Here is a 14,894-nt window from a genome sequence, read left to right on the forward strand (position 1 = left end):
AGGAAGAGAGGCTGTGCCTGTCAGCAATAAAAGCATTCAATAAGAAACACCATCATTCACTGTCTAGAAATGAGAGTATCCTGCCAACTAAGTCCAAAGTCCCAACGGCTTTGGAGATCAGGCTGGGATCATAACCCTTTGGCAGGTTATGGCCCGAGTCTTCAGTGGGCTGGGGCATGTGCTTTACCTACTGTGGAGGCAACTCTGTTGTGGAGATGGAAGCATTTGATGATCTGATGACACTGTCACTGCCTTGGGAAAAGAAAGTTAACAGAAAAAGCAATATCTGCACCCAGCCTGCTGATGGCTGAAACAGCTAAAACCGAGGGTAACTGGCCCAACCTAGCTATCTCAAAGAAAGAATGACTGGAGTAAGAAAAGGCAAACTTTTGGGCCTCCCCGGTGGCGCAGCGGTTGAGCGCTGGGTTGCGAAGCTGCCCGCGGCCTCTGTGGCGCCGGTTCGATCCCCGGCTGCTCCCCGGCCACCGGAGGAGGGTCCCACATGGCGTGCAGACCTCTCCTGCTGCCCGCTGCTCCCCTCAGCAGTGTACTTCGGTCCTTCTGCCTGCTCTGCTCCCCGCTCTGGCTCTGGTGGGTTCTCTCACCCTCCCGCGCTTCTGACTGTACCCAGTGCATGTATAAACAAACAAACAAACAAACCAGCAAACAAATAAATAAAAAGCATGCCTCTAATAAAAAAAAAAAAAAAAAAAGATTTATAAAAAAGAAAAGGCAAACTTTTGCTTCATCATAGTATTGAAAATTACACCCAGGGGTGGAGAATTCATATGATCTTGTGTACATGCTCCACTTACTCTCCACCCAGAATATGAGGAACATGGAAATATCCCCTACCCCAAAGTCTAATAACCATCCCTCACGCACAGAAAGAAGGGTACTTTTGAACACATCCTCCCTTTCTCCACTGTTAGGCTTCACAATAATGATCTAGCTCTGCTTTTCCTTGGTTGTTAGGTCACTGGCTTTCAATCACCAGGCAGACAGACCTTCCTGTGTAGGAGGTCAGTAGCAGTATTAATCATGTATATCGAACAATGAATCCTTTCCTTGTGAGACTGTGCCTTCTGGAAACATCTTCAGCTTGCCTACCTATCGATTAGAAGAGTGAAGGTACCATTGTACCAATATTTCCTAGTGTAAAGTAAGAACATCGACATTACAATTTTTATAATACAATGTGAAGACCATCGTTTGGTCATTGTTTGGGCCAGATGTTTGGATTTTTAAAAATGTTTCCATCAAAATATCTGAGAAGTCTGAAACTGAACGATTAAAAACAGAATGTCCCAGTAAGTTTTCATTGTTGAGGAAATCTAATAAGAAAGGAATTTTATTACCTGGACCATTGTCTGAGTGATTCTAAATTGTTATAATAATCAAATTGCCAACATGATGCCTGCCCCTACTCTGGAATAGCTCATAAAACAAGGGAAGATATTTGATTAACTAATGGCCTTCTTTCTTTAATGCCTTCTCTGGGTTGACATTTTAATTACACATTCAACCATATATCTTTGAACCCTGCACAAAAACTGATGTGGTTCTTTTGCCATTTGAAATGCTCACAAAGTAAGGGGTCCCTGAGTTGAAATCATCTTTCCTTTTCCTAGAAAGAAACTCTTAACAGTGTGTGAGCTGCCCACTCAAAGGAGGCCTCAACTCATGTTCCCTCAAGTGTGGATCTTCTACACCAACACACAGGACCTGAATCCAAGGGGGAGCTCCTTGAAAATGTGGCTTCTTAGCACCCGCACCAAGTCTACCAAATTAGAATCTCCACTTCAACAAGAGCCCTGGGTGAATCTCATACACTTTAAAGTTTGAAAAGCATTGGTCTCTCCAAATTTGGCCAATCAACATCACCTTGGAGACTTCAAAAATATCAATTCTAGGGCCTCCCTAGTGGCCTAGGGGTTAAATCTCAGTGGCTACCACCACAAAGGCTCACTGGGATGGCCTGAGTTTGATCCCCAGCCAGGGAGCTGACCCGCATGGCACAGCAGACCTCTCCTGTTTTCCCCGCTGCTCCCCTCAGCAGTGTATTTCAGTAGATCTGCATGTTCTGCTCCCTACTCTGTCTCTGGTGAATACTCTCACCTCCACTGCACCTCTGGCCTACACCCCAGTTCATCTATGCCAAATAAATTAAAACGTTGAATCTTACGAAAATTGGTACAGACACTATGGAACATGGAGGCGCCTCAAAAAATTAAAAATAAAACTACCATATAATCTAGCAATTCCAATTAATATTTATCCAAATAAAACAAAAACATTAACTCAAAACAATATCTGCACCTCCTGTTTATTGCAACATTATGTACAATAGCCAAAATGGAATAAAAGTGCCCATCAATATCCTAACACAGGGACCTCCCCAGTGGTGCAGCGGGTTGAGCACAGCGCTGTGAAGCTATCCACAGCCTCTGCAGTGTTGGTTCGATTCCCAGCAGGCCAAGGAGATTCCCACATGGCGCGGCAGACCTCTCCTGTCTTACCCACTGCTCCCCTCAGCAGTGTATTTCAGTCCTTCTGCCTGTTCTGCTCCCTGCTCTGTCTCTGGTGAATTTTCTCACCCTCTCGCACCTCTGGTTTGTACCCTAGTGCTTGTATAAATAAATAAACCTTTAAATATATATATACTAATACAAAAAGAAATTATGGTATGTATGTATACAGTGGAATATTACTCAGCCATAACCAAAAAAAAAAGCCTTGCCTTTTTTGACAGGGATAAACTTTGAGGGCCTTATGCTAAGTGAATTTAAGTCTGGCAAGGACAAATACTATATGATCTTTCTTATATGTGGTATCAAAAACAAAACAAAACAAGTTTATAGATACAAGAACCATATATTGGGGGTAGGTAGGTACCAGAGGTAGGGAGGTAAGGTAAATGGGTGAAGGAGGTCAAAAGGTAGAAAGAAAGAAAAAAGGTTATGTCTCATTATTATCTTATCTTTTCTTTGAAGCTTTCCCTGATAGGGATGATTCCTGTATAGCATTTAAGAAATTATAAGCATATTAATTTTATAATATATCCATACACAATAATCACAACAGAGAAAGCTGTTCTGTTTAATTCCCCTATTTTTTTCACTGCAAGTTTTCTCAAAAATTCATATCAGTAAATTCAGCACTAATAGGCTAAATAAAAGAAAGGGAGGAAAAAGAATCTGAATTCTACAGGCACTGGCAGTGGCCAGAGGACTGAATTGTGGATCTGGCCCAATGAAATTCTGATTCATTTAGTCTAGGACAGGTCTAAATGTCTGTTTAAAAACTTCCAGTGCTTACTCAAGTTCAGGAGCCAATACACAGTGTTTTAGTGCCCAGACATTAACAACATCAAGTGTAAACATAATCCTTGCATAAAGGAAATTGATTTTCTCCACCACGAGTAGCAGACTCAATTCCCAAGCACCTGACAATGTACAATGTACCCTTCTGAGGTTAATAATCTGTCCCACAGATAATGAAAATTGTAGTTAGTGATATGAAGTGATTTGTTTAACTTTACAATGTTTGTTTTGCCAAGACTAGGGGTGGAACATAAACATCTGGCTTCAAAACAGAGGAATCTTTCCACTATGCCAAAACTATTCTTTCTCTGACTTTACAGTCATTGAGTCTAGATGAAGAATTTCCTTTTATGTTTAGCAAATCCCTAAGGTGACTGCTCTCTGATGAGGAAAGAATGTGAGAAGGTGGGCAGAAGACCTCACATCCATAATAAGTCTTGTGTTCCCTTCTCTCTTAAAGTGCGTTAATTGGGCTAACTGAAAGTCCAGTTACATCTTTTTAAAGTGCACAGTTTATTAAGCTTCAAACTCTAAATTTTAATAATATTTTCAAAATTCACGGGGAAATGAAATCCCATAACCACCATCCCATATCTTTTATCACTGCTTCCCCCAAGGTTAATACCTACTGATGAATTTTTCCCATAGGTGTTTTGCATTTCAAGTTGTTTCTCTCAAATTTCAGAATAATTTATCCTGAATTAAAACTTCATTCAGCAGTAAGCATGAGAAAATGCAGCCTTTCCAGTTTCCCTAAAATCCTATTTCCTTTACACAAGGCAGACTGAGTCACACAGAAAATATAAAACCTATGTGCCACAGGAGCTACATGTCCTAAATTGTCAATTTCTAATGAGAAGCAGAATTCTGGGAACTCAAAAAACTTTAGCAAATCTAATCAAACATTGTATAAAAGGAGTAATATATCACAACCAAGTAGTATTTATTCCATATGGGTAAGCTGGTTCAGTATTCAAAATATACTCAATCTAATTCATATAGCATCAGGCAAAAGAAAAAAAAAATCATATGTTCATAGGTATAAAAACAAAAAAAGTACTTGGCACAATTCTACTTCCATCCTAATTTTTAAAAACCTCTATATAATGATAAGGGATAAGGGGAAACTGAAAACATGTGATACCATATACAACAGCTCAAAAGAAAATGAAATAGTTTGTTGTAAGTGTAATAAACAAGTAGTGGGTCACAAAACTTGTATGAGAAATTATAAAATGCTGAGGGGAAAAACTCAAAAAAGACTTAAATACTTGAAGAGAATATAACATGTTCATGAATTGGAAATCTCCACATTGTAAATGAGTTAATTCTCCCTAAGTTTACCTATATGTGTGAAAATTCCTATTAAAATCTCAGCTTTGTTCAGACACAGCACAACCTTATTCTAATATTTACATGGAAAGGGGAAAAACTCTCAAAATTTACTTTTCAAAATAATTGTGATATTAAGAATAAATAAGAAACCACTCTTCCCAATGTTCAGGCTGCATAGCTGAAATAATCAATAGCATAGTATTAACAGAGGGATAGACACAAAGATCCAGGGGATAGAAAAGACAACCCAGAAACTGACCACACAAATATGACCAATTAATTTTTAACAGCAAATAAAAGCAGTTCAATGGAGAAATGACTCTTTTTCAATAAATGGTGCTAGAACACTCGAGAATTCATTGGAAAAAATGAGCATCGACTTAACACACAGACCATACACAAAATGAAATCATACAAAATATAACTTACACAAAAATGGATCATGGACTTAAAATTCCAAAATTTCTAGAAAAGAACATAGGATAAAATAATTTGGAACTTAAGACTAATCAAAGGGCTCTTTGTCTTGACACCAAAAACACAATTCACAAGTGGAAAAATTAATTAATTGGATCTAATCAAAATTAAGGATTTTGACCTGCAAAAATGTCGTGTTAAGGCTAAAAAGACAAACAGCAGATTCCAAGAAAATATTTTTAAATCATGTACCCAACAAAGGTCTTATATGCAGAAACAATGAAAACACATTTAACATCATTAGCAACTAGTGAAATTAAAATTAAAATTATTTTGAGATATAACACCATACCTGGAGCCTGCTTAAATCAGGCTACAGTGTTGGGAAATCAACATTTCCTCTGTACACCCAACTCTCTAAACCCTTTAAGCAAATGAAGAAGTATATTTTTTTCCTTGACTCCTGAGGAGTCACCCAGCACAATTAGCCTCTAGTAACAAACAGTGGTAATAAACTTGATCATGCAACTTTAATTGACTGGCCCTTTTCTCAGTTTCTCACTCTCCTACTGTTTTTTCCTGGAATCACCACCTCCCAATAGAACTTCTTGCACAAAAATCCTTATATTAGGTTTTGCATCTGATAAAGCAAAAATAAGACATTTGCCCACAAATTATTTTAGTGGGTCTGGGATGGCTTCCTCTTCCTGTGCATATGTCTGCACTTCATATACCCTCACCTAGACCTTGGAATGATGAGATCTGTGGTTTTCTTTTATTTGCTGTGACCTATTAAGCAATGAGCGCAGGACCAATCTAAACATTCCTGGTTCTAGTACAATTCCCACTCCCTGCTGGCCCCTGAATTCAGCCAAGACAAAAACCTCCCCGGGTCTAGATTTTTTCCTAGGGTAAACTGGAATTGCAGTGCCATACTAGCTGCCATCACAAACTTGTCATGTGGATAAAAAAGTAAAGTGATTAAGAAAGAAAAAGCATGATAAAATGTGAAGACACAACATCTGCACCTTTGTTTTCACAGGAGAATTCACTAACAAATCCACTGGTGTGACCAGTGTCAGGGGGAGCAGTTTTTAAGTGCCTGAGTCATCCATTAAACTTTTCCATTTAAGTCTCTCCACATTCCCCCAGCACCAAATGGCTTTTGCAAGCAGCAGTCAGCTGGTGTTCTATCTAGTTTGGAACAGCATGGTACCTGATTCTCTTTCCACATTCAGGCCCCAGTATCATCTCGCATTCAGCCTCAACCAAGCAAGGAGCTTCAGTTCTATACAAAGCAGTCCCATGTTCACTCTGGTATTTCGTGTGAATCTCAAACAAAGGATCTAAGTTTTAGGAATGTTCTTCTCCCCACATTCATAATAGAGTTATGCCATTTCCTCTCTTAAATTCAAAAGAAAGATGTTGCTCAAGGCAGAGAATATTTATTATCAGAGATTCACGTTTCATGTAGCTTTCCCCCTGCTGTGGTTTAATGTAGAAATGATGAAGCTAAAGCTTTCACATAATCTGGGTTTTAAATAACTATGACAAAGGTCTCATGCATGCAGATCAGTTTTTCCTACCTTTGGAGTAGCAGTGAAACATTATTTCTTCCTAGATCTCAGAACTTAGGGCCTTTGGACTGGAACTACCCCATTGGCTCTCCTGGACCTCCTGCTTGCCAACTGCAGTTCTTGAGGGACTTGTCAGCTTCCACAACTACATGATCCAATTCTTTCATAACAAATAAATACATCCTATTAAAAAATAAAAAAACAGCAGTTTACTGTAATGCCAAAAAGTTTTTTACATTATTCTCTTATTTAAGAGCTGCATGGCCTTCAGCAGAAGACTTAACCCTAGTGAGTCTTCACCTTGAAAATGGGGATGATGAGGATACCAATCTTGTGGGTAAAAGTGAGTGCTTTCTGGGCCTTCCCTGGTGGCACAGCGGGTAAGCGCTGGACTGCAAAGCTGCCCGCAGCCTCTGCAGTGCTGGTTTGATCCCCGGCTGCTGGCGAGGGTCCCACATGGCATGCAGACCTCTCCTGCCGCCCGCTGCTCCCCTCAGCAAGGTATTTCGTCACTCTGCCTGTTCTGTTCCCCACTCTGGCTCTGGTGAATTCTCTCACCCTCCTGCGCTTCTGACTGTACCCAGTGCTTGTATAAATAAATAAATAAATCTAAAAAAAAAAAAAGTGTTTGCTTTCTGGCACATAAGAGGCTTTGAATGAATGTTCAAGGCTATTATCATCATCATCATCAGTAGCAATAATACTATTTTTTAAAGTAATGTTATGACCATTAGGATTCTTCTTAGAAGATGTGAAACTTAATATTTTTCCTTTCTGTAATTAGACTCTTCATTTGCTTTCAAAAGCATGGCTATGCTAGCCCATTTGAGAAGCTATCCCACGCCACAGGAATACAAAATTTTCATGAATTTCCTGAAACACACACTTCTTCCTCTATAATGCTTTCATCAATACTAAGAAAAGAGTCTGCCTGTGTTCCACTAAGATCTTCTTTAGTTTCTTAATGTCTTTATATTCAGTGACATTAGGGAAGGTGCTTTATAAAGGAAACATAGATGGTAATTGCTGGCCTGTTTTCAGGAATTGGGGTGCACTTTTATAATACAATAACTAATAGATTTTATTTTTTACTAGGTTAGGTTTATAGAAAAAAATGAGCATAAAGTACATTGTCCCCATATACCCCTTCAATCTCCCACTCTCCAGTATCCCTAATATTAATATCTTGCATTAGAATGGGATATTTGTCACAACTGACAAACCAATGCTGATATATTATCATTAACTAAAATTCACAGTTTACATTTCAATACTGTACATTATATTGGTTTTGACAAGTGTATAATAACATATATCCACAATTTTAAAGTATCAGGCAAAGTAGTTTTACTGCTCTAAAATTCCCCTCCCACATTCCCTCTCTCCCTCTAAACCTCTGGCAATTACTGATCACTCTACAGTCTCCATAGTTTTGCCTTTTCCAGAATGCTACTATATCACTGGACTCATATTCAGACTGGCTTCTCTCACATGCCTTCCTTGCAAGTAGAGGAAACAACTCTAGAGAAAAAGAAGGACAAGAGAGAGGGTTTAAGAGGTATCATAGAAGGAAGTTTCGAGAGAGGAAATAACATAGCACCTTAAATCATGCTTCTAATGTATTCAGTTACTAGAAGATCACTGATGGCCACAGCAAGAGGGAACTGACAAGAGACTAAGGTATGAAATGGAAATCAATTTCATTCATTGCTGAATCCCTACCACGTAGCAGTATTTCAGTAAGTGTTTGCTGAATGGTAGTATGATACATGTTTTCCTGGGCCCCATAACAGCAGCTACAGAACTGTTATTTTTTTCTCTACTCAAAATCTAGTAATTTTCATTCTCTGAACTGAAAGCTTATCTGATAGACTAATACAATCAATCAAACTCACTTAGCTATACCCTCTACATTTTGTGCTACTACTCAACTATTCAAAGTCTAGAGAAAAAGGGGCGTCCCTGGTGGTGCAAGGGGTTAAGATACAACCTACGAAGCTAGCCATAGCCACTGCAGCATGAGTTTGATCTCTGGCCAGCCAGGAAGCAACCAACATGGCACAGCAGACCTCTCCTTCCCACTTGCTGCTCCCCTCAGCAGTGTGTTTCAGACAGTCTGCCTGTTCTGTTCCCCACTCTGGTGAATCCTCTTACCTCCCCCCAACCTCTGACCTGTACCCCAGTTCTTGTATGTATAAATAAATCTTTAAAAAGTCTAGAGAAAAAGAAGAATACAACTCCAGAGACAAAGAAGGATAAGAGAGAGGGTTTAGGAGGGATCACGGAAGCCAATAGAGAAGGAAGTTTTGAGAGAGGAAATAACACGGCACCTTAAATCATGCTTCTAATGTATTCAATTACTAGAAGATAACTGATGGCCAAGGCAAGAGGGAAGTAGATAGACTGCCAAATAGTTTAAAGAAATTTTAATAGTGAACTGTGATTTAAAAAATAACAAAATTCACCATCTCAGTCATTTTTAAGTGTACAGTGTTAAGTATATTCACATTGTTATGCATCCAATCGCCAGAACTTTATCATCTTACTGAAATTGAAACTCCATATTGCTTAGCAATTCTCCATCTCCTCACCACACACCAGCCCCTGAAAAAGAGTCCCCACTTTTATTAGTTTGGCTACTTTGACTACTTTAGATATTTCATTATCATACAGAATTTGTCTTTTGTGACTTCTTGCCCTCTAGATTCATCCATATTATGACATGTAAAATAGATATGTTTTTTAAACCGAATTTCAGTGTTTTTCTCACAGAAGCTCTATAAATTCAAAAGCATTTATAAATCATACAATTTCAATTTAGGTAGGACTCATGAAGATTGGTCCATCTATTTTGTGGATTTCCTTCACAGGGAATAAATCATTTTTCTTTTTAGAAATCATTCAGTGTTGGAAATCCACTAACTTTGAAGGTGCCTACTCCATTTTTTAATAAACCTCTCTGTATTGTTCTGAGGTATATTTTTGGAAATTCTAGATTTCACAGAAATAAAGCAAGTATCTAATACCAGTTTAGAGCACTTTCTTTAAAACCTTATAACATTCTTCAAATCACCTTTGTCTTTCTGGCAACTAGTCATTCTATTCCTTGTATCATTAAACTGTGGTTACTTATTAATTAACCTCCATGAGATGACTGCTGTAACAATGTTTTGCAAATAAGTTAGCTCTCTGGTTTGAAGGATGAAAAGAGGGAGAAGTAGAATGAGGAAGGGTTGGAAACTATTCCCAACGACAAGGAACAAAGAAAAAGCAGTCTGGTATCTCCGCCCTGAATGGCTACCTCCTACGCTACTAGATTTTACTATCATTAAGCTCTCAGTTTCCAAGTTAACATGACTGTAATCTCCAACAGCATTTCAGAAATAGAAAGCCTAATGCATATTTCCATACATTTTTTCCAATAAAAATTCCAATAAAAAATTTCAGTGTCATTCCATACATTTTTACTTGTAGTTTGGTAAACAGAAACCTTGAAAATGAGAAAGAATGATGTCTAACTTCCTACCTAAATCAAAGTTGGGGTAATTCCATCTTTGCGCTTATACCCAGGCTTCTCAATTCTGTCAATATATACTCCAGGGAGCACACGGTTAATCTGAGCTGACATGGTTCTTCCTTTTGACCAGGTATAAAAATCTAGTCTCCCCAGGGCAAACATGTTTCGTTATTTTTACCAGGGCTGTGCAAATAAGCACTAAATCTTCCCTTAAAGACTTGAACTGATTCTTAACATAACCTTTTAAGAAGTTCCAAAAAATTTTGTTGCCGTGGGTTTTCAACCTGGTGTTTTCATTTGTTTTCATCTTGTCTACTAGCCAATCCCAGCCTTTAACAAAAAAAAAGCCTTGAAAAAGATTTTTATCAGCTCTCCATACAGGATATGAGAAAAAATATCATGATTATTCTGTGTACAGTTACCTAAAATAACTTTCTAAGTATTGCCAAGCAAGTCATTCTTTCCACTATAGAACACAGGCAGTACAGACAGTACCATGGCCTTATTCTGGGATTTATTAAGACTTCCTTTTTGGGAAGACCCATAAGTATCAATTGAGATGAACAGAACTCCTTTCTAAAGAAAATGCTAATTGTTGGATTTTACACCCCTCTCTCAATATATAACTCAAACATAACTTTATAATCTTAGTGGTTTCCCATAAATGTTCCTGATGCCCAGGAATCCAGGATCAAGTTATGAACCATGGCCTGGGTTTTCACCCAAAGTCCTTGGGTCTGCTCCAGTATGGAGATGTCTCTTTCCCCACACCCTCCACAGTTTTGAGTGACATCCTCTAAGTTTTCATGTGAGGCACAGCTGTATAAAAATAGTAATTCTTGACACTTTCATCAGGAACACAATGACAAAGTATGTTCTCATGTATTGCCTTCACACAGCAATCTGAGATAATGAGGTCTGAAATCACAGTCACTTTTGATAGTTAAGGAATCTAAGAATAAGCCCATGACCTAAAAACCAAGAGGAGTAGAGATAAGACCCTTGGTTCTCTATCTGTTGTATTTATCGTTGTCTGCATAAAGCCTATAGTAAAGAACACAGTATTTCCTCTTCCTTTTGGTTGTCTTCTTGCCTCTTGTGCTTGTCTTCATATATAAGCTTCTTATAACTCTCTGGAAGTTACATCTGGCCCATTACAGCCAGTTCAGAGCTACCCTCTGTAGCCATTTTCTGAGCTGCAGATTTTCCTGAGTTCCACAAATTTCTCATCCTCTCAATTCCCTGCTAGGATCTCAGAGCCAATTCACAAGGAAGTAATGGGAGACTATAGTTGAGAACAGTGGTCCTCAATCAGGGCAAATTTGCACCCTTGGGAACTGTCAGCAGTGGCTGGAGACATTCTGTGCTATAGGTATATAATGAATAGAAACCAGGGATGTTGCCAAACATCCTACAATGCACAGAATGAAGAATGCCCTACCCTGAATAGTGCCCCAAATGTCAAGGGTGTGAAAGCTTGGCTAAGAACCATAACCCATCCCACAGTGTTCATTAGAGCATTTGCCAAAGGTAATGACCAATGTCAGACCTTTTGTCACCACAGCAGTTGGAGAAGATAACAGGTTTCAAAGAATGGGGGGTGGGTGCCAGGAGGGGGTGGTACTGTTTTCAATCAGGTCATGGAAGCAATGCCCTACCTAGAGTGTGTTGACTGAAAACTCTTGATAACATAAAACCACATGAGCTTTGCAGGGTCTCTTTGTGGCAAGATAGCAAACTTCTCATGAAAGGAAAACAGGAAAGTGAATAATGACCACAGAGGTTTCCACCTAAAACACTGAAGGTCTGTTATGAATGGGTGTCACAATAGACCTGCTTTCCGAAGTGAACTCCAAGAAAATGAGTGCCAGGCTAAAATACGAGATGATTACATGATGAGCAACAATCCTGAGGATTAAAACCCATTAAAAAATAGATTTTCCCCCCATGGTGCAGAACACATTACAGAAGTGAGAAATTTATGTGAGATCTATGGTCTGCTGGTACTGAATCTGTCAGAGCTGTGGGTCATCTAATTCCATCCCACCCATAGAATATTTTAAAACATTCATTCTGGGACTTGTGCCATGTACATTTCTAACCAACAGTGTAAACTTGCTCTCAGCTACAAGTTTCTTTACTTCCTTCTCTGATACAAATTCAGTTCTTGGTACCTGCTTCCAACCCTCATGTGGGACTAGCTCGTATGACAAGGAAGTTCTTTCACCACATATTTACACTATTTTGAATAAGCCATTATCACTTAATCTTAACATGTTTTTGGAAAGAACATTTTCCTTCAACTTCTTACTTCCAACTCCATTTCTCTCAATCTAAAGAAATTTCTCGGGCCTCCCTGGTGGTGCAACGGTTGAGTGCTGGGCTGCGGAGCTGCCCGCAGCCTCTGCAGTGCCAGTTCTATGCCCGGCTACCGGCGAGGGTCCCACATGGCATGCAGACCTCTCCTGCCGCACCCGCTGCTCCCCTCAGCAGTGTCCTCCGTCTGTCTCCCTATTCTGTTCCCCGCTCTGGCTCTGGTGAATTCTCTCACCCTTCTGTGCTGCTGACTGTACCCAGTGCTTGTATAAACAAATAATCTTTTAAAAAAAAAAAAAAGGAAATTTCTCCCCTCTACTTAATGAAATTGAGGGACCACTCTTTGTCATTTATCTTCCAGACCCATCTTCTGTCTCTGAGACTTTCCTACAGTGTCTGATCACTTTCCTGCTCAATGTGTAACTTTCCTCTCTTATTCCTTCTCCATATTACAAGAATCTCATATGAACTCATGACACATCTTTTCCCTCCTTATGTTCTGTAGGATGGGAATTAAATGAGGATGTAAGTTCCAGTTACCACTATGCATAGAAAACTTCATTTATTTTCAGCTTTCATACCAAAACAGTTATAAATGGGCTTGTACTGTCCTAACATCAATTTGAGCAAAACTACATGTATGTGTGTATGAGTGAGAGATATCAGAAGAAGCAAAATTACTCAGTTATTTAAAGGTGAAAGAATTTCTTTTCTTTTTTTAAAGCATTGTTCTCTCTTCAATACTAGCTTGTGTAGTACCTAGAAGATGATACAATGTCCCCTTATCCTCCCACTTCAAAGCAGTAAGTTCAGCTTAAGAAAAGAGAAATTTAGGGGTGTATTGTTTTCAATTCAATATGGGAGTCTTTTCCAGTGTTGAGCCTTCCAGTGTTATCCTTTCAAGATCAAATTTTTGTTTTGCTTCGATAATTCCTTTGCTGAGGGAGGTGGGTTGGAGGAGAGGTAAGAAGAGGGCAGGAAGCACTATGGACTATGGTGGCAGACAGCCGGTGATTGGACGGTAGTGGCACTGCAGTGGTAATACCTCCCAGGGGTATCCAAATATTACCTCAATTTTTAAAATCCCTTTGCTATTGGCAGTAGTAGATACCTGAAAGGAAAAATGAAATGAAAGGGATGGGAGAATAATACATAGACTATCTTTCTTGATTTTTTCCCCCTCAAAATGGGCGTCATTTAGGATATTTTGTCCTCCAGCAAGCAAAACACCCTATTTTCCCTTTCTACAGCATCTCATTAAATTTCTATACCCAGTGAGTACCAGGTATTATCATCTGACTGTTTTTTGTCCTGAAAGTCTAATTAAAATACTCAAATAAGAACTTCGTGTGAAAGTACACATCTTACCTTCATAATAAATAGCTATTTAGAAGGTTGAATGAATTCCACCCACTGAAAGGGCACACAGTCACTTGAAACCTTTCAACACTCTGCTCCCCAGGGCGCATCTGTAAAACAGACAGTGCAGCCTGAATGCTCAGCACAGGCCGAGGGCAGGGCCACCACCTGTGGGGGCAGGTTGGTGGTGGTGGGGGCACTGGGAGAGGCAAGAAATCCATTACAGAGGGAGGAGGCCCAAAATACAGAGAGCAAACGTGCGTGTGGAATGGCTACTTAGCAGAAGCGTCTCTCTGGCACAAGTAGGTTTCATGACCTAACCCCGGCCCAGGCTTACTCCCCGCTTATTCCGCCCACAAGGCTGGCGGGCTATTTTGGAAGCCAGGGACCAAAGTGCAGACAGCCACCAACTGGAAAAAGCCAGCAAACCACACACACCAACCTGAGTTTTGCAGACAAGAAACCGAAGCCTGTGGAGTCACAGCTATGAAAGCACACACTCTGGACTTCAGGGCGGCAGCCCAAGAGACGGGGACCCACGAGGCACCCCCAGCTGCGTGCTGGCAACCCCCCAGGTCGTGGGCCTCATAGACACAAGAATGGTGGGTCTGGTGCCCAGTGCGGTCCCGGTCCTGGAGGCTTTATGCAAATGATCACCCACCCCTGCAGTTCTGATTGGTGGAAAGTTTCCCCAGCCGTGATTGGTGGCACTTCAATGCCAGGTGTTTGGCTTCCCCGCGTGGTTTCATTTTCTTCTTGCAGGAGGATGCACCTGGGCATCGGTGAACAAGCTACAGTCGAGTTCTCCGACCTGTCGGAGGCGGACCCTCGCCAACACCCTACACCAGTTTGGTTTATACCCGCACTGGGGATGGCTCCTTTTTTTTTTTTTTTTTTTTTTTTTACATTACTTAGCAGCTTCATATGTACAGCCAGGTCCTAGCTGCGGAGCTGGCTGGCTATGTAGACATAGTCCAACTTCCATCCCTTGCCTTCTCTTTATAAGTGGCATTTTCTGCCCCTTTAACCTTAAGAGTTACCAGAATTGCT

The 14,894-nt window shown here is 40.0% G+C and overlaps 1 long non-coding RNA gene across 1 annotated transcript in view; it reads right to left on the reverse strand.

Moving 5' to 3' along the window:
- The window catches only part of LOC129145987 (uncharacterized), a 193,827-nt gene that overhangs the window by 155,230 nt on the left and 23,703 nt on the right, over window positions 1-14,894 (reverse strand). Inside the window, exon 3 of the long non-coding RNA XR_008552262.1 lies at window positions 6,662-6,835. This is a non-coding gene — a long non-coding RNA (uncharacterized LOC129145987). The remainder of the gene's footprint in view (window positions 1-6,661; window positions 6,836-14,894) is intronic.

Source organism: Talpa occidentalis, unplaced genomic scaffold (assembly GCF_014898055.3).
Source record: "Talpa occidentalis isolate TD23 unplaced genomic scaffold, MPIMG_talOcc4v2.1 talOcc4.16, whole genome shotgun sequence".
NCBI lineage: Eukaryota > Metazoa > Chordata > Mammalia > Eulipotyphla > Talpidae > Talpa > Talpa occidentalis.